The following is a 24,922-nucleotide window of genomic DNA, read 5'->3' on the forward strand; positions in this document are numbered from 1 at the left end:
GCTAATAGCTGATATCAGGAAGTGTGCGGGCGACTTGGATGAGAGGATGGGTTAGTCCGACTAGGATCAGCTTTACGCTGGTTGATTAACCTAGCTTGGACGCTTCCGATGACTTCTGTTCTAATTTAATAGTTTTGGAAAACGGTTGAATTGAGTTCCTGAAGGGCATCCAAGAGGGCTACTGAATATATCTTTGATTGTTGCGCGTTGGGATTACGGCAACGTCCTAGATATTTAGCCATTGCCTCAGCTTCTGATCTTCGGGACTGACCACTTGTGTCGTGCATCCTTAGGAGAAGGACTGCAAAGCGATATAGTTTCCTTATCTATAAACGGAAAAATATAAAGTAAGAGTAAATAGAAGAATCAAACGTTATAATGGCCATTTAAAAAGACTAAATGAGAAGAAAAGGTATTTGAAACCTAGCAAAGGAAAAAAGAAAAACAGCGAATGTACATCTTATCAGCCCTGAGCCAAAAGGCCTTTTAATATTCAAATGTATTGACATGAGAACAAGTAGAGATTTGACCATGCGTTAAGTTGGTCCAGAGACCGAAAACAATATAATTTGACTTGTATTGTTAAAGAATATAATTATATTATAACATGAATTATAATAAACATTATATTACACTCGCCGAGCAGGACAATAATTGGAGAAGTGTGACTTTCATCATTAAAATTTAATTTCTGAAACAGAATTTCATTTGTGTGCTACCCAGTGCCAAAAAGGGGCGGAGTATGCTTTTATTTTTCACCGTTAGAAAACACGGCTAGGAGTGTGGCACAGGTAATAGCACGCTAAATAATCCTTGACTGGGGTGCACCAACTGAATTGAATCTGATAAGATAAGTAGATAAGTAAATTTACGAGGAGGGTGTGAAATGCTAAACAGCAGAAAGAAGCACCACAGTTTTTTGCAGGTCAAAAAATATCTGCACAAATTAAAATGTGTGAATGCATTGCACATGCAGCGGACTGAAGGCTGAACTGAAAAAGCAGCTTCAGGTGTCACAACACACTGAGACAACAGCAACAATTCAGACGTGGTCAATGAAACTCGGTTTCATGTGACATCTGGAATTAAAATTGCTAACAAGTAAAAGAATTCTACACGTCTGAATTTAATGCTTTTGAAATATTGGAATTATCTGTGGTTCGCTCTCCTCCGTTTTCTGTCTCAGGCTTAGGCTACTTCTGCAAAATGGTGGAGCCCACCTGGAGCAAATCCAGGACAGCGGAATTGTTCGAACATAACCTGAGACTCGGGAGATGGGTGAAAAGACATTATAAAAGGCCTTTTCATACGTCACACTATTACATTACTGCATAAATATGGCCTCCCAGTTTAGAACTGGATCGAAATTTGCAACACAATTGTTACAGATTAGATTCCACCCATCTCCTAGACATGAACACTGAACACACCCCTCCATCACTATACCCTCACAGCAACATCACCTGGGGTAGATGGTCTATCCAGGCTGAACACTGCACATCAGACGAAGATGTGTCATCTTCACACTAACAGATCCAGATAGCTTCACACACACAGGGTGGAGCTGACCTCATGATCATGGTCTAACAGAGACACAGAGAATAGCATACGCTATTCACAACAAACTGCTAACTTATGTAACACACATGAACAACTGAATGGCTACAGTCACAAATCAAGACAAATTCTAAGGCAGACCTGCCATTAAATTTCAAACTCTATGATTGTTGGTGGGAGTTGGAAGATCAGAGGGCCCCTGATTTCTCAACTTACCACTAATAACAGAAACATAATCAATCAAGTACAAAAATTTACAATTCAACTCTGTCATCGACTGTGACTTAGCCAGATCAATACACACACTCTCAAACACACTCTCTCACAGACACACACACCAACACACACACACACACACACACCACACACACACACACACACACACACACACACACACACACACACACACACACACACACACACACACACACACACACACACACACACACACACACACACACACACACACACACACACACACACACACACACTCTCACAGACAAAAACACACTCTGACATTCTAAAAAAATTCTCACACAAACACACAAAACCATTGATTGGTTTACACCGACCTCTTGCTGCATTTCTGAAACCTTTTTTGATTTCTGCATTTTTTTCCTTTGAGTAATTCAGAAAAACATTTCTGAAACTTATTTTGATTTTAATTTTCTGAAACTTATTTTGATTTCTGCATTTTTCCTTTGAGTAATTCAGAAAAACATTTCTGAAACTTATTTTGATTTTAATTTCTGAAACTTATTTAGATTTCTGCATTTTTCCTTTGAGTAATTCAGAAAAAACATTTCTGAAACTTATTTTGATTTTAATTTCTGAAACTTATTTTGATTTTAATTTCTGAAACTTATTTTGATTTCCTTTGAGTAATTCAGAAAAACATTTCTGAAACTTATCTGCATATTTGTATATTGTCCATTTTACTTGCAACAATGTATTTGAACATCAATTCAATTGAATCCCTATGTTTGGTTACACCAAAATTTTGCTGACACTCTTCGTGAGATGTTGTTTTAACCCAGCACTAGCTGTTTTGTTAGAATGCCATTTATTTAAATGTTTCTAGAAACAGGGTAAGAGCTTGTAAGATCTTCCTTTGTCCTTCCTTGACCCTCTATAGGAGTACTATTTACGTGGTAATTAAAAATCAGGTAATTAATGAGACCAAACGTACCACTCACAATTGCTGACATGAACATGGTATTTTACATTGAACATGACATGATTTTTCCTTATTGCATTATGCGTTCCTATGCATTTCCTTACGACTGTGAGTTCATATGTGCTCAATCGTGAAGCGGACATTTAAGATGCTTTTCAGGTGTCGCACACAAAGCCGTGTGGACCAAAGGAGAACCCCTTCATCCACTGAGGTCTGCCCAGACAACCGTACCGCTGGAGGTGACAGGATTGGTCAAGAAGGGTCAGATCATCATCGTGGAGAAGGTGCCAGGGAAGCGGAAGTTTCTCCATGAAGGAATGACACGTCAACTGAACAAGTCACAAAAGGTCCAGATTGACTCTATGAACTTTGCTCACGTCACAGGATTACAGGAAGAGAACCTGAACGCATTCATCCACCTGCTGGACTCAAGCTATATACCTGGTGGGAACAGGTGTTCTGCAGGTGAACACAGCCCACTGAGCTTCTACAGATGCCAACATTGCAAAGACAATTTTTGTGCTACATCTTCAAGGACTATAACAAACAGTTTCAAACAGCGCTAATCTGCAGGCAAAGCTAACGGACCCACCTATCATGGCCGTCAAAACACTGGCGAAACACAACCTCAAAATTCTGGTCAGTTGATAATACCTAGAATATAAAAATCAACTGCTGGCGGTATATCCTTTTCTTATTTTGCACCTAAACTCTGGAACAGTCTTCCTAGCTTTGTCCGGGAAGCAGACACACTCAGTCAGTTTAAATCTAGACTTAACCCTCTGAGGTTTTTTTCACATAGCAGCAAAATAGACTTAAAATACTCCGTCATTTATGGTCATACAGACTTAAGAAATATGAAAAAATAAACTGTTAAATGTCTACTTTTTTATGTGTCCACTTACAAGCGAAAAAAAACATTGTGTTTTTGTAAAATAAAGAAAATAAACAGGGTGTGCTTTCTGCCTGTCCGTCTCTGTGAACTTTTTTTTGGAGCATGTCTCTAAACTTAACCCCCTGCTCGCTTTTTTCTTATCAGTGCAAAAGAGATCCAAAATACTCTGTTGACTTTGATCTTGCATACAAGTTTCATACATCAATCGATCCTGTTAAGTGTGTATTTTTTTTTTTTTTTTTGTGTATACTCACAATAAAAACAACGTGTTGTGATTTTTGCCAAATAAAGAAAAATAAACATGATGTGAGTTCTGCTTTCTCTCTGCCAGTGAATTCCATTCTGAAACGCGTCCGAAAATGAACTGTAACTCAGCGAATACTCAGTCAAACAGGTGTAGGATTTGAGGGCGAAACAAACACAAATGAATCTTCTAGGTGATTTGTTCAAACATAATTCCACACAGAACTCAACATTCCAGACCCCAAATCACCAATCCAGAGCCATAAAATCAGGCTCCAGCCAGACTGCGCTAACCAACGAAAACCCCCAGCTAAGAACTTTATGGCCATGCGAGCTTCAAAGAGATGAGCCCAATTAAAGGAAGAACAAACAGCGCTCTAGTTTATTCTAGTGTATTTGAGAAGTTGCACAGATATTGGTAACAGGACTCTGGGGGTTGTTGGCCAGTTTTCTCACCTAAGAAAAACACTGGCCTTTAAGGCCTTCCTGCATTGATATGTAAATTGCGTGTGGGGGGGAAGTGCAACAACTCAATATACACAGCCTAGTCTACATACACATGAAAAATACCTATTTTAGAATATCAAGGATAGTAATGAGTTATGGTTAAATCATTCAATCATTTATACCACAGTCTTAAATGATGTCTTAAATGATATCAGGTTAAAAGACCATGATATCTTCTCCAAACCAACTTGCAGCTTGACAGCAGTTCATTTCACATTCAAAATGCACTGAAACTTCATTCTCAGATCAACTCATTCTTCCAGAACACTAGAAAAGGTTTTACCCCCCAAAAACACACGTTAAATAAAAAAACACACAAATAACGGGTAGAATTCTAACATATTTCTGCTGTTTTCTGTTGTTCAGAATTCACAGCATTTTATGTCACATGGTCATTGTTTACAGTACAGTACACATTTCCCCCAAGTTTCCCCTTTTTATAGATGGTGATGAAACTGAAAGATTAATACCTGTATGTGTTCAGCTACATCTAATTGTTTTGATAGTATTTAATTTTTTAGATTCTGAAAATATTTTACTACGGTATTACTGTAGAAGTGTTGCAAATGTCTGTGTCATTCAATGTTGTATTAATGCATTCAGTGACTACATCTTCCAAACTACATATTTCACTTAGACACAACCACTGCCAAAACTCAGAGCCCATTTTTATACACTCTTTTATACGCTCAAAACTGTTAAACATAATTGAAAGATCTTATAAACATTGAGATCTTTCAATTTAAATGAATTAATTTCTCACTTAAACACAAAGACCAACAGAACTTGATTTACTATACAGGCTTATTTGCACATGCTTACATATTATTTCCAAGACTGTGTTATTTATTTTAAAAACCTAAGCTAGACTGAAATGTGCAATATTTCTACCGTATACCACAAAGATATGTAATTTAAGTCCAAAGGGAAACTATGTTTTTATTGTATTTTTATTACTGCCAATGTCTGAGAGACCACAACCCATAAGATTGCTAAAGTAAAAAATGTGTACCGTTGGTTCATTAATGTTAAGTAATATTTTTGACTCGAACAAAATCACTTAATTGTCAATTTTTAGGTATTTGAAATGTACTATCATTAACTTTTGTAATGTTAATTTATATTATGTTATATATATGCACGGTAAAACTCTCTCCAATATGATATATACACATTATAATGCTTGATCTGTAGATAAAAGGCTGTGGATTTGCATAAAATGACTTTATTTTGTGTATTTGTATTTTATGTTTGTTGCTGTTTTAAAACGACTCGCTACCGTGTGCCTGTTCACACCACAAGGACTATGAATCGGCATCAAACGCACAATAACTGGAATTTAAAACTTCACTATGTGAAGAAACAAATGATCAATAAACTGTTGGACAGATATAGGCTACACTAGGATTTGTGCGCTCGAAATTTCTTCGCTTTGTGCCGTGAACTTTTAAATGCGCACTTGTGCAGCGCTGAACACTGTGACTCCATGTTGCTTTGAGCACATCATTCTGCACCCGCGATGCGCATACGCGCTTTGTGCGCTCTGTTTTGAAGCGTTTCATATTATCATGGTTTTTCCTATATTTTTTATACCTAGCCTGCACAATACATTTAAAATAAGCATAATTTAATTGTATATTATATTGTATGCACTAAAGCTGGTGAAAACCTATCTCAGGTCCACAATGTCAGATGACAGATTAAGCAATTTAGGTGTTCTAAGTATTGAGTCAAGGAGGGCAAAGGCCTTAAATCTAGATGAATTTGCTGATCTTTTTGCAAAAAAAACACAAAAATCGTAGAATGCAGTTAATGTGACTGATTCTGAATATGTAATGCAAATTTAAAATATATAATGGCAATGCAAATACATTGTTGAATGATTGGTAATCATGGTATTTTGCCTGTTAATGCCTATAGTGCAGTGCAGAAAATGATATGACAACAATAAGGTCTAAACTGGCCCCTCTAACAGTACAACTGGCCCCAGCTTGCCCCCAGCTTGAATGTGAGGCTATATGTAAAGCAGAAAAGCGCAATATAAATAAAATGTATCATCATCATCATGTGATTATATTTACTACTTTTGTGAATAAATCTTGCTGCAGCATTTTGGACCAGTTGAAGGCGAGCGATTTGTGACTTGGAAATACCGCAATACAATGAGTTGCTGTAGTCTAAATGGGAAGTAATAAAAGCATGAACAGCCATCTCTAGTGTTTTGTCAGTTAGGAAGTGTTTAATTTTAGACAAAAGACGGAGTTGATAGAAACTAGATCCAGTTACTGAAGATATTTGTTTGTCAAATTTTAAAGGCCCATCTAAAAGCACACCCCAAACCTTTCTTACTTTGTCAAAAAAAAAAAAAAAAAAAAAAACTCAAATACTCATGAACATGTGAACACGTGATGATAAGTACGCATGTGACCATGTTATATACTTGTGCATGACCTGCCTGATGTCATGAAAATGCATCTCTATGGCACGCATTGTGTTTATCGTGCAATTTTTACGCGAAAATATATTTTTTTACATGCATATAATACGCACTTTATTGAGTGTAATACACACACATCCTACAAAACTAATCCTAACCAAACATATAATACATATTACATATTACACACCACTACTAAACCTACCCTAAACCCACCCATGCCTATCATATGCACGTATAAATTGCACAATAAACACAATGTGTGCTATAGAGACGCATTTAGTGTGACCGGGTTGGAATGACGTAACAATTTCACAAATTCACGTTTATGTTGTTTACATGCAGATGGTAAAGGCATCGTTTTCAAAATGAGTGATAAAAGGCATAATATATAATATACTATATAATATACTATATATACATAATGAAGACAGACTTCACTGCCAGTTCACTTCACTGTTCACACACACACACACACACACTGTTCAAGTCCTCACTTGTATAGATAGACATCGTTCATTGAGTCCTCACTTGGCCAGTGTAGAGCGACATTGGTCTGTTAGTAATATAGACATGTATGTGTGAGTGCAATGGCACATAACAATGGCAAGTAAATTGTTAGGGACTGCATAACCAAGCATAGAAAGTATCTATGAAGGCCTATATATAAATATATATAACTTATAGTTACAAAATAAAGACATACTTAACTGTTCACACACACACACACACACACACAGTTCCATTGCAGGCTATTGTGAGTCCACTGTTGTATAGGTAGAGATCGTTCAGAGTTGAGATTCAATCTTGGCATGTTTAATTTTTTTAATTTTTTTAATTTTGATTTTTTAAAAGTTATATTATGAAAAAAATGATTTAATTTTTGTTTCTTCAAAATGACCAGATGCAGCAAGTCAACTCAAAAGTTTTGAATTAGATCTTAAAGAAAGGTCCACTGTTGGATGGTAACGAACGACATATGTTTGGTTGCATTTAAATTGAGCAATATTTCAAACACTGACTTTCTCTGTACATCAACATCCTAGAAACAAAGGAAACAGAAAAATAAGGACATGTCTATTGATTTTTTTTAAGAGTAGAAATTATGTTTTAATTAATAGGCAGCCAATACTATCAGTCGCATTATTAATATCTTAATATAATAATAATTACATTATAATTATAACATTTAGTTGCAGATCCCCTCTTGGCATGCTTTTTTTTTAATAAAAAAAAATGCTAATTTGAAGTTATATTTTGAGAAATATAATATAATATATATGGTAACCCTTTATAAAAACTGCATCCTATTAATCATTAGTTAAGCATTGGTAAACAGATAAATCATAATTCATAAAGCAGACATTAGTAAGCAGTTTATAAATACACCTTTAAACGCTGTATTATTGAGTTAGAAGCATATCTATAATGTGTTTAATAATTGCATTTTCATACTTTATTAAATCAATTTATCATTTCTAAATGAAGTATAGCATTATTTACAAATCAGTTATTTAGGTGTTTACAGTGATTAATAAGATCACTTAGAAAGTGTGAGTAAATGTAGTAGATTCAGGCAGTTATAAAGCATTTAGTAGTGGTCAGTTCACTATTTTGCGAGCTCATCTAAAGTGAGGACTAGTTATGCTTTGTAAATAATTTATAAAGGAGATTTAAAGACTCAGTTATCTTCTAAACAGAAAAAGGAAACAAACACAACACGATAGAGAACATAGAAATATTAACAGCCTTTAAGGCGAGACACTACAGGTGAATAGGGTAAAATTTTAAAATAATAGATATCACCATGAAACTTCCTCAGTTCATTACTTACACAAGTTCATAAAAAAAATGTTTTACAAGTTTTTGAAATGTTTATGTTTAATTATGCAAATTAGGTATTATCTCATTAAAATATGTGCAATTTTGCATATTTTTTCAGTAGATATATCTGAAAATATGATAAAGCCAGACGCAAAATTATTTTTTCATTTTGATTACACACAAGATGAAAAAAGATGTTCAGAGGGATTTCAGGATATATGCTTTCATTACCTAGGAAATCAAAATATACTGTCCATAGCCTTAAAATATCGATTTTCAACATTTTTTTTTATTAAAATGCCACATAAATCAGGCCAGGAATGATTTATTAACAAATCCCTCTGAACAGATCTTCAGAATAATGCTAAGTGTATAACTGGAAAGTTTGGTGTACATAGGTGCTACATAGGCTGAGATGTTTCTACTGGAGAATGACAAAAAAACGCAAACAAAATTATTTTGAGAAAACGGCAGTTAAAGATTTAATAGCTCTAAATGAGATTTCGTTGTTAGCTTTAAATCCCCCTTTGGACATTCACGATTGGTTACTGATAGAAAGGAAATGCCCATATTTGGGTTACATAGCGTTGTGCGGGAGACTCAGAGCTTTACAACAATCCCGGACATGACAGACTTCAGTGAACAGACTGAGCTCGGCGTGTCGCGTTGGAATACTAACTTCCTGGTAAATTCGGGACAAACTTACTGCCGCAAGTAAACAAAATGTAATAAAATAAACATCGTAATGTATATTTTCAGCGTTTTCTTTATAGCAGCTTGAAAGAATACATATTGAAGGAGTAAACTCGGCCAAAATCTCAAAACTGACCACTGCATGAAAAATCGATGTTTTTGCCTGCCGTGTCTCGCCTTAAATCTCCTTTATAAATGCTTTACAAGGCATAACTAGTCCTCACTTTAGATGAGCTCACAAAAACTCGTTTTCAAAAGCTTTCATTGTCAGGCCCCCAAAATGGCATTTTCGTTGAAATGAACGGCCAAAACGTTTTCAGTTTTCAGTTGAAAATGATGTCGTGTAAACAGACCCTAAAGCGTGTATTATTTATTGCACTTTAGTTTTTCGACATAACATTTTGAGATTGACCTCCAAAATCTTTACAGTGTGTTTGTGATGGCAAGAAATGTACAAAGCAGCCAAACACGTATCGTTCTTTACCATCCAACTGGGGACGCGAAGTTCATTTTGATTAATAAAATCATTATTCACTGTATAAAGTATGCTTTACACTATACTAAATATAGGTCACTATAGTGACCTGAAATCGTTACCTTAAAGAGCTATTTCTGTTTGATTAATCCTATAAACCCTAAAGGGACTGCATAACCAAACATAGAAAGTATCTATGAAGAGAGAAAATAAGTGTTAAATAAAATAAACAAATATTATGACTGATAAAAGGCATAATATATAATATACTATATAATATACTATATATACATAATGAAGACAGACTTCACTGCCAGTTCACTTCACTGTTCACACACACACACACACACACACACACACACTGTTCAAGTCCTCACTTGTATAGATAGACATCGTTCATTGAGTCCTCACTTGGCCAGTGTAGAGCGACATTGGTCTGTTAGTAATATAGACATGTATGTGTGAGTGCAATGGCACATAACAATGGCAAGTAAATTGTTAGGGACTGCATAACCAAGCATAGAAAGTATCTATGAAGGCCTATATATAAATATATATATATAACTTATAGTTACAAAATAAAGACATACTTAACTATTCACACACACACACAGTTCCATTGCAGGCTATTGTGAGTCCACTGTTGTATAGGTAGAGATCGTTCAGAGTTGAGATTCAATCTTGGCATGTTTATTTTTTTTAATTTTAATTTTTTTTAAAGTTATATTATGAAAAAAATGATTTCATTTTTGTTTCTTCAAAATGACCAGATGCAGCAAGTCAACTCAAAAGTTTTGAATTAGATCTTAAAGAAAGGTCCACTGTTGGATGGTAACGAACGACATATGTTTGGTTGCATTTAAATTGAGCAATATTTCAAACACTGACTTTCTCTGTACATCAACATCCTAGAAACAAAGGAAACAGAAAAATAAGGACATGTCTATTGATATATATATTTTTTTTTTTTGTAGAAATGATGTTTTAATTAATAGGCAGCCAATACTATCTGTCGCATTATTAATACCTTTATAATATAATAATAATTACATTATAATTATAACATTGAGTTGTAGATCCCCTCTTGGCATGTTTTTTTATTTATTTTTTTTATTAAAAAAATGCATATTTGAAGTTATATTCTGAAAAATATTATATAATATATATATGGTAACCCTTTATAATAACTGCATTTAATTAATCATTAGTTAAGCATTAGTAAACAGTTAAATCATAATTCATAAAGCAGACATTAATAAGCCGTTTATAAATACAGCTTTAAATGCTGTATTATTGATTTATAAGGATATCTATAATGTGTTTAATAATTGTATTTTCATACTTTATTAATTATCAATTTATCATTTCTAAATTAAGTATAGCATTATTTACAAAGCAGTTATTTAGGAGTTGTCAGTGATTAATAAGATCACTTAGAAAGTGTGAGTAAATGTAGTAGATTCAGGGAGTTATAAAGCATTTAGTAGTGGTCAGTTCACTATTTTGTGAGCAAAAGTGAGGACTAGTTATGCCTAGTAAAGCATTTATAAAGGAGATTTAAAGACTCAGTTATCTTCTAAACAGAAAAAGGAAACAAACACAACACAACACAATGATAGAGAACATAGAAATATTAACAGCCTTTAAATCTCCTACATAACTAGCATAACTAGTCCTCACTTTAGATGAGCTCACAAAAAATTGTGAACTGACCTCTACTAAATGCTTTATAACTACCTGAACTACAGTAGAAATACATGTTAATAAAGCATTTATTAACACACTAAGTAACTATTACTATATGTCTGAATAATAAGTGTATGATGTATGAATGTACATTGAATTAGTTTAATCATTTACTCACACTTTCTAAGGGATCTTATGAACCACTGACAACTCCTAAATAACTGCTTTGTAAATGATGCTATACTTCATTTAGAAATGATAAATTGATCATTAATAAAGTATGAAAATACAATTATTAAACACATTATAGATATGCTTTTAAAACAGGAATAAAGCATTTATAACTGCATTTATATACTGCTTATTAGTGTATATTAATGCTTTATAAATGAATGAACTCTTTACTAATGCTTAACTAATGATTAATAGCGTGCAGTTATTATAAAGTGTTACTGAAGCAGTTAAACAGCAGCTCTACAGTCTCAGAGCCTCTCTAGGACAGCAGCCATTCAGACAATAGAGAAGTGTGAACGACGTGTGTTAATGGGCCACTGCAATTCCTGCTCCAGCCTACAGGAGCGCTGCTGAGTATGGACTTAAACACACACACACATGTAAGTCCCCACTTGGTCAAAAATGTACAAAATTAACCAGAGCGTGTTTTGGCTGATTTTAACATGTTTTAAAGCATGACCAACAGGGGACTTGAAAAATGTCCCCACTTGGCTCGACGGTCCCCTGTTAGTGAGTGTGTAACGACACCAAGGTCCCCTGTTAGATAGATAGACGAGTACACACACACACACACACACACACACACACACACACACACACACACACACACACACACACACACACACACACACACACTCTCTCACAGACAAAAACACACTCTGACATTCTAAAAAAATTCTCACACAAACACACAAAACCATTGATTGGTTTACACCGACCTCTTGCTGCATTTCTGAAACCTTTTTTGATTTCTGCATTTTTTTCCTTTGAGTAATTCAGAAAAACATTTCTGAAACTTATTTTGATTTTAATTTTCTGAAACTTATTTTGATTTCTGCATTTTTCCTTTGAGTAATTCAGAAAAACATTTCTGAAACTTATTTTGATTTTAATTTCTGAAACTTATTTAGATTTCTGCATTTTTCCTTTGAGTAATTCAGAAAAACATTTCTGAAACTTATTTTGATTTTAATTTCTGAAACTTATTTTGATTTTAATTTCTGAAACTTATTTTGATTTCCTTTGAGTAATTCAGAAAAACATTTCTGAAACTTATCTGCATATTTGTATATTGTCCATTTTACTTGCAACAATGTATTTGAACATCAATTCAATTGAATCCCTATGTTTGGTTACACCAAAATTTTGCTGACACTCTTCGTGAGATGTTGTTTTAACCCAGCACTAGCTGTTTTGTTAGAATGCCATTTATTTAAATGTTTCTAGAAACAGGGTAAGAGCTTGTAAGATCTTCCTTTGTCCTTCCTTGACCCTCTATAGGAGTACTATTTACGTGGTAATTAAAAATCAGGTAATTAATGAGACCAAACGTACCACTCACAATTGCTGACATGAACATGGTATTTTACATTGAACATGACATGATTTTTCCTTATTGCATTATGCGTTCCTATGCATTTCCTTACGACTGTGAGTTCATATGTGCTCAATCGTGAAGCGGACATTTAAGATGCTTTTCAGGTGTCGCACACAAAGCCGTGTGGACCAAAGGAGAACCCCTTCATCCACTGAGGTCTGCCCAGACAACCGTACCGCTGGAGGTGACAGGATTGGTCAAGAAGGGTCAGATCATCATCGTGGAGAAGGTGCCAGGGAAGCGGAAGTTTCTCCATGAAGGAATGACACGTCAACTGAACAAGTCACAAAAGGTCCAGATTGACTCTATGAACTTTGCTCACGTCACAGGATTACAGGAAGAGAACCTGAACGCATTCATCCACCTGCTGGACTCAAGCTATATACCTGGTGGGAACAGGTGTTCTGCAGGTGAACACAGCCCACTGAGCTTCTACAGATGCCAACATTGCAAAGACAATTTTTGTGCTACATCTTCAAGGACTATAACAAACGTCTTACTGTGACCCCGTAAGTGTTCATCGGAATGTGACCCACGGGATCAAGGAGGGAAACTGTAAGACTGAAAATACTGGTTGAGGCCTGATTTATGGGACAAAAGGGCCCTGCTGGCTGATTAACATTTGACCTCCCCCAATACAGCCTTTCTTCCTCTCAGAAACTAAGAACCGACACAAGAGCATGGTTTAATGCGAATGTTTATCATTGACTGTTATGCTTTTGGTGTCATTTGAAATGTCTCAAAGTGAGTGGTACAGATATCTCATATCCAGATAGATAAAATAAAAGGAAATAAGGTTTATAGAAGTTCATAGGAAACTGGTTTAGAGATAATGCCAGATAAGGCAACCCCCCTTCTGTGGGATAGAAGCCATTTGAGGGTGGTCTCACCCCATCCCCCTTCTCACCTGGTCAGAGGATAAAGGAAGGTGTTCTGGCTCTCTCTGTCTCTTCTTCTTGGCTGGACGTGGAATTGACTAGGTGGTTTCTCTCGCTCTCTCTCTCTCTCCCTCTCTCTCTCTTTCCCTTTCTCTCTCTCTATCTCAGGACAAGCTGGGTAAGATTATTTGGTGTAACCAATGTATAACAATGCACTAGATATTTGAATTGATTGTGGAATTGATCTCTGATATCTGAAATATTAAATTACTACAATGTGATTATTTTAACAGATTTTGATATTGTTCCTTTAATGGTTAAAAGAAATAGTCAAACATTCGCTCACTTTTAGTGAGGCACAGATATTATTAAAACCTTTCATTTATGGAGTCAGATGAATTAACGAGTGAGTACATGATTAATGTATTGCAAATTTAACCAACAAATACTTTGCATGAGTGAGGACAGAACACGTGACTACCTTCCCCGTGTATTGGCGAACCGGCAGATTGGGCCAATATAGCGGGCCTTACAGAACAAACACTATAATAACATATTAGTTGATGACTTTATTTTTGACAAAACATACAATATTTAACATATGAGCAAAAATTGGCAAACAAAAGCTTATTTGATGTGGCAGTCTATTTTACAGTAAAAACTTTATAATCTATCCACAACTAGTCAACGAAATGTTGTCTTTCACTGTTGTCTGTAACATAGGTCTATCGTTTTTATTATAGGGAATATAAATGTTAATTTGCAGTTTAATACGTTTTAACCATACACATTAATTTCCCACATGTCTAGTACAATTATGTGTTTTTGTTTTATTAATACAGTATATACTTTTTTCTTGATATACCCCGAAAGAATGGAAGTGAAATGTGACAACATGCCCCATAGGTGGGGTACATTGTAACATGTGAGGGACACATTGTAACATAACATATGACAGCTTAAAATGTTATCTGATCTAATAAAAAAATATACAAAACAAACTAAAATATTTTCTAAATAAAATACAATTAAAAAACGTTTTCATATAAAATAATGGCAATTTTTAATAATTAAATATAAACTCATTTTTGAGTTTTGACTACGAACACATGAAAACACAGCTATACAACATAGTTCAAAACAAATAAATAATTAGTCATTTCTGGACCTTGACTCTCAGTCTTTATTCACCTTTTTCTCATGTTTTCTCAATAAAATTAATAAAACTATAGAATATAATAGCATATTTCTAATAGGGGCACATTGTAACGCAGTGTTACAACATGCCCCGCCTGCATAACTGGGATTTAAACCCTGCTAGTGTCTTCTGCTAGTTAGCAAAGCATTAAATAACTATCTCAACTGTTAAATAACATCTTGGAGATTAAAATAATATCAGATTTGTCTTATTTTAAATAAACACAAAAAATAGAGATGAAAAATTAACTTAAGTAAGAATTTTACTTTTGCTATGGTTTAATAAATGTCTATGGATATCTTCCAAAAAAAAAGATTATTTTTGTCATCCAAGCATGTGCGGAAGTATTTAAAACAAGCGTGTTACAACTAGCCCCGTGTTACGTTGTGCCCGCGCTCCCCTATTCGCTGAGTTTTGTTTAACCCTCTGGGGCCTAAGGTGTTTTTGGGGTCCTTAAGATGTTCTGACATGCCCTTACATTTGTGCTTTTTTCAGTTGCTTATAAACATATTAATGGCAAAGGTATAATTACACTCTATTTAGCACAAACAGGGCTACCATAATATGTGAGCAACATGTATGTACATGTTTGTATTTTTGAGAAAATAATGATTATGCATGGTTATTGAAAAAAACAAAAAATGAAAATTTCTGAAATAAGGCCACAAAACGGATACTAAATATGTGTCCATAAGACTTCTGAATCATGCATTTTGTCGCCTAGAGTTTTTTCTTCAAAATGATGTGAAAATCATCCTTCCTAATCATTCACATAAAACAATACATTGATTTAAATTTTGTAAGACACTTTTTGTTTGGAAAGGCAATATGCGAGTGGGCGTGATTCACACCTGAGGAGACAATGCCCCCGCATATTGAGGCTGCATACATAATGAGCCTTTCATTCAGGTGTGTGACTGAGCCACAAGAAAGAATGCAAGGACAAAAAAAAAATTTGTTTACATCTATCCTTGTATATATATATTTTTTTTGCTATTTTATTAAAAAGGTTATACAATCCATCCATCCATCCATCTTCTACCGCTTATCCGGGGCCGGGTCGCGGGGGCAGCAGTCTAAGCAGGGATGCCCAGACTTCCCTCTCCCTAGACACTACCTCCAGCTCTTCCGGGGGGACACCGAGGCGTTCCCAGGCCAGCCGGGAGACATAGTCTCTCCAGCGTGTCCTAGGTCTTCCCCGGGGTCTCCTCCCGGTGGGACATGCCCGGAACACCTTCCCGGGAAGGCGTCCAGGAGGCATCCGGAAAAGATGCCCGAGCCACCTCAACTGACCCCTCTCGATGTGGAGGAGCAGCGGCTCTACTCTGAGCTCCTCCCGAGTGACCGAGCTTCTCACCCTATCTCTAAGGGATCGCCCAGCCACCCTACGGAGAAAGCTCATTTCGGCCGCTTGTATCCGGGATCTTGTCCTTTCGGTCATGACCCACAGCTCATGACCATAGGTGAGAGTAGGAACGTAGATTGACTGGTAAATCGAGAGCTTCGCCTTGCGGCTCAGCTCCTTCTTTACCACGACAGACCGGTACAGGGACCGCATTACTGCAGAAGCTGCACCGATCCGCCTGTCAATCTCCCGTTCCATCCTTCCCTCACTCGTGAACAAGACCCCAAGATACTTGAACTCCTCCACTTGAGGCAGGAACTCTCCACCAACCTGAAGCGAGCAAGCCACCCTTTTCCGACTGAGAACCATGGCCTCGGACTTGGAGGTGCTGATTTTCATCCCAGCCGCTTCACACTCGGCTGCAAACCGTCCCAGTGCATGCTGGAGGTCCTGGTCTGATGAGGCCAACACGACAACATCATCCGCAAAGAGCAGAGATGAAATCGTGTGGTCCCCAAACCCGACCCCCTCCGGCCCCTGGCTGCGCCTAGAAATTCTGTCCATAAAAATTATGAACAGAACCGGCGACAAAGGGCAGCCCTGCCGGAGTCCAACACGCACCGGGAACAAGTCTGACTTACTGCTGGCAATACGAACCAAGCTCCTGCTCCGGTCGTACAGGGACCGGATAGCCCTTAGCAAAGGGCCCCGGACCCCATACTCCCGGAGCACCCTCCACAGGTCGCCGCGAGGGACACAGTCGAATGCCTTCTCCAAATCCACAAAGCACATGTAGATTGGTTGGGCAAACTCCCATGAGCCCTCCAGCACCCTGTAGAGGGTATAGAGCTGGTCCAGTGTTCCACGACCGGGACGAAAACCACACTGTTCCTCCTGAATCCGAGGTTCTACTATCGGCCGGATTCTCCTCTCCAGTACCCTGGCATAGACTTTCCCAGGGAGGCTGAGAAGTGTGATCCCCCTATAGTTGGAGCACACCCTCCGATCCCCCTTCTTGAAAAGAGGGACCACCACCCCGGTCTGCCAGTCCAAAGGTACTGTCCCCAACCGCCACGCGATGTTGCAGAGGCGTGTCAGCCAAGACAGCCCCACAACATCCAGAGACTTGAGGTACTCAGGGCGGATCTCATCCACCCCCGGAGCCTTGCCACCGAGGAGTTTCTTGACTACCTCGGTGACTTCAGCTTGGGTGATGGACGAGTCCGCCTCCGAGCCCTCAGCCTCTGCTTCCTCAATGGAAGACGTGACGGCGGGATTGAGGAGATCCTCGAAGTATTCCTTCCACCGTCCGGTGATATCCCCAGTCGAGGTCAACAGCTGCCCACCTCCACTGTAAACAGCGTTGGTAGGGCACTGCTTCCCCCTCCTGAGGCGCCGGACGGTTTGCCAGAATCTCTTCGAGGCCGACCGATAGTCCTTCTCCATGGCCTCACCGAACTCCTCCCAGGCCCGAGTTTTTGCCTCCGCAACCACCCGGGCTGCAGTCTGCTTGGCCCGTCGGTACCCATCAGCTGCCTCAGGAGTCCCACAAGCCAGCCAGGCCCGATAGGACTCCTTCTTCAGCTTGACGGCATCCCTTACTTCCGGTGTCCACCACCGGGTTCGGGGATTGCCGCCTCGACAGGCACCGGAGACCTTACGGCCACAGCTACGAGTGGCCGCGTTGACAATGGAGGTGGAGAACATGGTCCACTCGGACTCAATATCTCCAGACTCCCTCGGGATCTGGTCGAAGCTCTGCCGGAGGTGGGAGTTGAAGATCTCTCTGACAGGAGATTCGGACAAACGTTCCCAACAGACCCTCACAGTACGTTTGGGTCTGCCGAGTCTGTCCAGCTTCCTCCCCCGCCATCGGATCCAACTCACCACCAGGTGGTGATCAGTTGACAGCTCCGCCCCTCTCTTCGCCCGAGTGTCCAAGACATACGGCCGGAGGTCAGATGAAACAACCACAAAGTCGATCATCGACCTCCGGCCTAGGGTGTCCTGGTGCCATGTGCACTGATGGACACCCTTATGCTTGAACATGGTGTTCGTTATGGACAAGCTGTAACTAGCACAGAAGTCCAATAACAGAACACCACTCGGGTTCAGATCAGGGGGGCCGTTCCTCCCAATCACGCCCCTCCAGGTGTCACTGTCGCTGCCCACGTGGGCGTTGAAGTCCCCCAGTAAAACGATGGAGTCCCCAGTCGGAGCACTTTCCAGCACCCCTCCCAGAGACTCCAAGAAGGCCGGGTACTCTGCACTGCCGTTCGGCCCGTAAGCACAAACGACAGTGAGAGACCTATCCCCGACCCGAAGGCGTAGGGAAGCGACCCTCTCGTTCACCGGGGTGAACTCCAACACATGGCGGCTGAGCTGGGGGGCTATAAGCAAACCCACACCAGCCCGCCGCCTCTCACCATGGGCAACTCCAGAGTGGTGAAGAGTCCATCCTCTCTCGAGGAGTGTGGTTCCAGAGCCCAAGCCGTGCGTAGAGGTGATCCCAACTATCTCTAGTCGGAATCTCTGAACCTCACGCACAAGCTCAGGCTCCTTCCCCGCCAGAGAGGTGACATTCCATGTCCCTAGAGCTAGATTCCGCGTCCAGGGATCGGATTGTCTAGGCTCCCGCCTTCGACTGCCGCCCGATCCACTTAGCACCGGCCCCTTACGGTCCCTCCTGCAGGTGGTGGGTCCACGGGAGGGTGGCCCCACGTCACTCCTTCGGGCTGAGCCCGGCCGGACCCCATGGGGGGAGGCCCGACCACCAGGCGCTCGCATACGAGCCCCAACCCCGGGCCTGGCTCCAGGGTGGGGCCCCGGCTGCGCCATACCGGGCGACGTCACGGTCCTCCTTTTTTTGGGCATCATAAGGGGTTTTGAACCGCTCTTAGTCTGACCCGTCGCCTAGGACCTGTTTGCCTTGGGAGACCCTACCAGGGGCATATAGCCCCAGACAACATAGCTCCTAGGTTCATTCGGGTACTCAAACCCCTCCACCACGGTAAGGTGGCAGTTCAAGGAGGGGTTATACAATTACAACGACAATTAAAATTGTAACAATATTTCCAGTGTAATCTTTCTTTTTAAAACTAAAGTATACATTTTATCATACGTAATTCAAAGTTAAGGATTCATTAGTTTGAATATAGCCTACATTGGAACAAACACTATAATAACATCTTAGTTGATGACTTTATTTTTGACAAAACATAGTATATATATATTTAACATATGAGCAGAAATTGGCAACATTATAAGCTTATTTGATGTGGCAGTATTTTACAGTAAAAACTTTATAATCTATCTGATTTTTGTAGTCGATTTTTACTCATCTCAGTATAGCAATAGAGTTTGGTAAAAGCTGTTCATTCATTCACACACAAAAACGCGATTCATATTTAAACAGTCTTTTTGCATACAGACACTTGCGATTAGAACAAAGCAAATATAGAACTGACCTATTCCTCAGCCGGATCCGTTGATCCTCGAAATGAAACTTCCAGGACTTCTTAGGTAAATTTTCCAGGATTATTATTAAGGCGAGACACTACAGGTGAATAGGGTAAATTTTTTAACTAGCAGATATCACTATGAAACTTTACCAGTTGATTACCTACATTAAGATGAGAAAAAAAATGTATTACAAGTTTTCTATATTTTAATGTTTAAATTAGGCAATATCTAATTAAATATGCGCTATTTTGCATATATTTTAAAAAACGAAATCTGAGTATTGGATAAAGCCAGGTTAACAATTATTTTTTCATTGTGTTCACATATTAGATGGGAAAAAAATTACAGAGGGATTTATGGATATCTACTTTTGTTATCCTCTAAATCAGAATATACTGTCAAAATTATTTTCGCCATGTTTTTGGGAATAAAATGTTATATAAATCAGGCTAGGAATAATATATTTACAAATCCCTCTGTAAATGTCTTCATAATATAACTAGGTACAAGACTGGAAAGTTTAGTGTATATAGGTGCTACTGAAGTGGAGATTTCATACTTGGAGTATGAGAGAAAGGTCATTTTGAGAAAATGGGCTTTAAAGATTTATCATCAGCCAATGAGATTGCGCATTCAGCCCTTTTACTTTCACGATTGGTTGCTGATAAAAAGGAAATGACCATATTTTGATCCGACAGCATTGTAAAGGAGAGAGAGAGCTATCCAGCGATGCGTGTGATGACAGGAAGAAGACAGAGATCGCGGAGCAGCGGGAGGATTAAGAACGCCAACATTTATTGAATTTACAGACAAAGTGTAGTAAAATAAAGACCTAAATGTGTATTTCAGACTTTTTTTTCACCACAAGTCTGAAAGAAGACATGTTATTGAAGACAAATATCCAAAAATCTCAAAATTGACCAGTAAAAAAACCCCGATGTTTTTGCCTGCCGTGTCTCGCCTTAAGAAGGTATTATTCCTCACAGCGTTGTAAAGTACACAAGTAGTGAACTCGCGGTGTGTGTTATCCAGCTGATGTGGGCGTTTCACAGGTTTGTATGGATCGGCTCAGATAATTTGCGTTGGAATAGCGCGCGCTCTCCGTGGGCGGGGTCACATTAAAACTTAATGAGATGAGATGAGAATGACTGACATCTCTCTCTTTTCATACATATTACATAAACTGTGAATATTTGTTTTTTATAAAAATTACTTCATTTAAAAGAAGATAATTCAAGCTTCATGCCTGTGTGTCTGTATGCCTGTGTAATATATATATAAGATTATTTTAGTGATTCTGACAGGTCAATTTAGCTCAAAGGAATTATTAATTAATTTATAGGGAATTCGAAAGAATCACTTATTACAACCGAGCAAATGACTCGTTCGCGGTTCATTTGAACTGGCTGTAACTATCAGCTCTGCAGCGGATATAAAATATCCAAACTATAGTTAAATACTATTTGTTAGCAAGGTAACTTAGATCAGCAGTTTAAGACATTAAATTTGTAAGCACATAACACAAGTAACACTTCTCTTTTGAAATACAAACAAGACTTTATTGATTATTCTAACACATAAAACTAATATCTAACACAAACACACGCACACACATTCATACGAGTTGCAGAAAGAAAGAGAGAGTGAGGAAAGAATGAGTTTTAAGAGTGAGATGATGAAATCCCAAGTTTCTATATGCACTTATAAGACATGACCTGAACGAACCATCAATATAACCCTTCTATCGTTTCTTAGGTGGGTTATTAAATCTATATCAAATACACCTAGCCTGGCGAGCCAGACTTACATCAAGATGTTTAGTCTGGCAACTCACCACAGACACGCTCACTCCGAGGGGCGGGATAAACGGCTGTCTTTCAAATTCCCTCTGCACGCAATAGGACAGCGTTTCAACCAACCAGAGCGTTTTCCCCACAGCGGAGCTAGTTGATCGATTCAACTTTTGCCATATCTGGCTGGCAAAACGACGAACACATCTTCCTTTTTTTAAGAATGACTTAAGTGCCGTTCTTTGCTCTTTTCTCAAAGAAAAACCTAACTCCAAGTCCTCCAGAGCCGCGGACAAAGCCGATTCGAAAGACTGTTCTCCAGCAGCCGTCATTCTTTGTTTTCAAGTCGCAGGCAGGTAACCGTCGCAACTCTGTCGTCATATGTTAAGCCCGCCCCGGCCTACTCTATACACGACGTGATTGGCCTGACCCAATTTAGGTTTTTGCAGCTAGAAGGTCTATTGAGAGTTGCTAGACTGACCCTGGCTGCAAAATACATTTTGCTGCCGCTAGGGTGCGTCTAGATTTCTAGGCTAAAATACACCAGTTCAGCTTAAGAGTCTGGAGGCTACTTGCTTATTTGCGTTCCTTCTTGGGGATTCCCTTTCGTCAGTAAAAGGGGGTTTCCCGAGTTCGCTGGTGTCCTGTGCCTGATGTCTGGGGCGGCCTAACACGTGGTGTGCTGATGGATGAATGAAAGTCTCTGAAGCTGGAAAGCAGGCTTTGCAAGTTGAATCGTGGACCGAAACTGTGCCGCAAAACTTAACGTAGAACCGAGACTCACAACTGAAAAGAAAGGAAACTAAGAAAAGAAAGGAAATTGAGACGAGAGTAGATGATGACTTGAATGAAGCTGTTGAACCCGTTCTTCTGATCTTGATTTGGGTTCTTTTGTCTCTGCACATCTACATGGTTACTGGTCTATTACTCCATCATGGCTTCTCCATGATGGTTTTGAATCTACTTTTTCTTCATCTGCTTCTGCCCTTCTAACAAAGCTTTGTTCGGGTCTAAGATTTTAAACACAAAAGTTTGTCCAGCCTCCTGGATGAGTTCTGACCAATTAGACAATGTCTCATCGTAAATCGTTATCTGTGATCTCCTTGCTCTCCAACACTAACAGAGAGAACAGATGCCACAGTTTAGACATCATTAGTATTATAAGAATACGAAACATTTTACACAGATTTCAATCAAGCCATCTTTTGAATCAAGAACATACGATCATACTGATATGAAACAAGACACACTTTCATTCAAACATCTAACAGTTATAACAAATCATGACTTATAAATGGGATCTAAGCATATTAGACATACATAGGTGGTAGAAACAACATAGAATTATGTAGTCCATTGAAAATTGTTCTGGGGTGATTTTATGTATTGTTATAGGTAAAATCTCAGTTTTCTGTGGCTTGAGGAGATTTTACCCTGGGTCATTCAGAGGTCCTTAAGAAGAAAGGGTCTGTTTTGTATATCTGTCGTGGGGGTCAGCAGCTTCTGCTGTTATCTTGATCGAGCACTGAGCGGTAACATCTCTGAACCAATCAGTCTTCTCAAAACTATCAAACGCTGACAACATTCTTCCTTTAATTGGGCTCATCTCTTTGAAGCTCGCATGGCCATAAAGTTCTTAGCTGGGGGTTTTCGTTGGTTAGCGCAGTCTGGCTGGAGCCTGATTTTATGGCTCTGGATTGGTGATTTGGGGTCTGGAATGTTGAGTTCTGTGTGGAATTATGTTTGAACAAATCACCTAGAAGATTCATTTGTGTTTGTTTCGCCCTCAAATCCTACACCTGTTTGACTGAGTATTCGCTGAGTTACAGTTCATTTTCGGACGCGTTTCAGAATGGAATTCACTGGCAGAGAGAAAGCAGAACTCACATCATGTTTATTTTTCTTTATTTGGCAAAAATCACAACACGTTGTTTTTATTGTGAGTATACACAAAAAAAAATAAAAAAAATACACACTTAACAGGATCGATTGATGTATGAAACTTGTATGCAAGATCAAAGTCAACAGAGTATTTTGGATCTCTTTTGCACTGATAAGAAAAAAGCGAGCAGGGGGTTAAGTTTAGAGACATGCTCCAAAAAAAAGTTCACAGAGACGGACAGGCAGAAAGCACACCCTGTTTATTTTCTTTATTTTACAAAAACACAATGTTTTTTTTCGCTTGTAAGTGGACACATAAAAAAGTAGACATTTAACAGTTTATTTTTTCATATTTCTTAAGTCTGTATGACCATAAATGACGGAGTATTTTAAGTCTATTTTGCTGCTATGTGAAAAAAACCTCAGAGGGTTAAGTCTAGATTTAAACTGACTGAGTGTGTCTGCTTCCCTGACAAAGCTAGGAAGACTGTTCCAGAGTTTAGGTGCAAAATAAGAAAAGGATATACCGCCAGCAGTTGATTTTTATATTCTAGGTATTATCAACTGACCAGAATTTTGAGGTTGTGTTTCGCCAGTGTTTTGACGGCCATGATAGGTGGGTCCGTTAGCTTTGCCTGCAGATTAGCGCTGTTTGAAACAGCCTTCCTCAGAGGAATGCGCCAGGGAGGGGCTGTTGCGAGGATCATGATTTCTGGGAACCAGGTCCGGTTGGGCCAATAGGGCGCAAATTTCAAGATGTGCTCCTCGTCCTCCATGATTTTGCAGTGTCTGTGCGAGTAGGCTCACTGAGGGAAACGTATTCTTCTGTAGGCCCCGGGGCCAGCTGCGTGCCACTGCATCCGTGCCGAGGGTCCCAATTTTGAGGTTGCAATAGGTGTGAAGGACTATAATGCGTTAAGAGCTTGCACAAGTACTGGGGAGCTGAACCATTTAGTGCTTTGTAAGTAATTAGCAAGATTTAAAAATGTATACGATGTTTAACAAGGAGCCAATGCAGTGTTGAAAGAAGAGGGCTAATATGGTCATACTTCCTAGTTCTAGTAACCCCTTATTTACACTGCAAATGTCTGCGGTGCATTACAGCTCCGGTGAGGTGTTGTTCCATCCTTCACGTGGTGCCAATTCATACCAGGAGCATTTCAGAAGCGAAGCAACTCCATGCACGAGACCACGTGATTTGCATGTCTGATGTAGTTTTCCTTGATTTTTCAATTTTTTTCTTGATTTTTGGGGTTCTATCA

At 38.8% G+C, this 24,922-nt stretch overlaps 1 protein-coding gene and 1 long non-coding RNA gene across 6 annotated transcripts in view; one reads left to right on the top strand and one right to left on the bottom strand.

Moving 5' to 3' along the window:
* Nucleotides 1–24,922, top strand: part of plxdc1 (plexin domain containing 1) — a 551,383-nt gene that overhangs the window by 124,110 nt on the left and 402,351 nt on the right. The window lies entirely within an intron of this gene.
* On the bottom strand, nucleotides 1,400–2,654 carry LOC309484702. The gene is made up of 3 exons (XR_014200949.1): nucleotides 2,420–2,654; nucleotides 2,208–2,368; nucleotides 1,400–2,150 (listed from the first exon to the last, which is right to left on the bottom strand). It is a non-coding gene; the product is annotated as an uncharacterized lncRNA (long non-coding RNA).

Source organism: Leuciscus leuciscus, assembly GCF_965113295.1.
Source record: "Leuciscus leuciscus genome assembly, chromosome: 21".
NCBI lineage: Eukaryota > Metazoa > Chordata > Actinopteri > Cypriniformes > Leuciscidae > Leuciscus > Leuciscus leuciscus.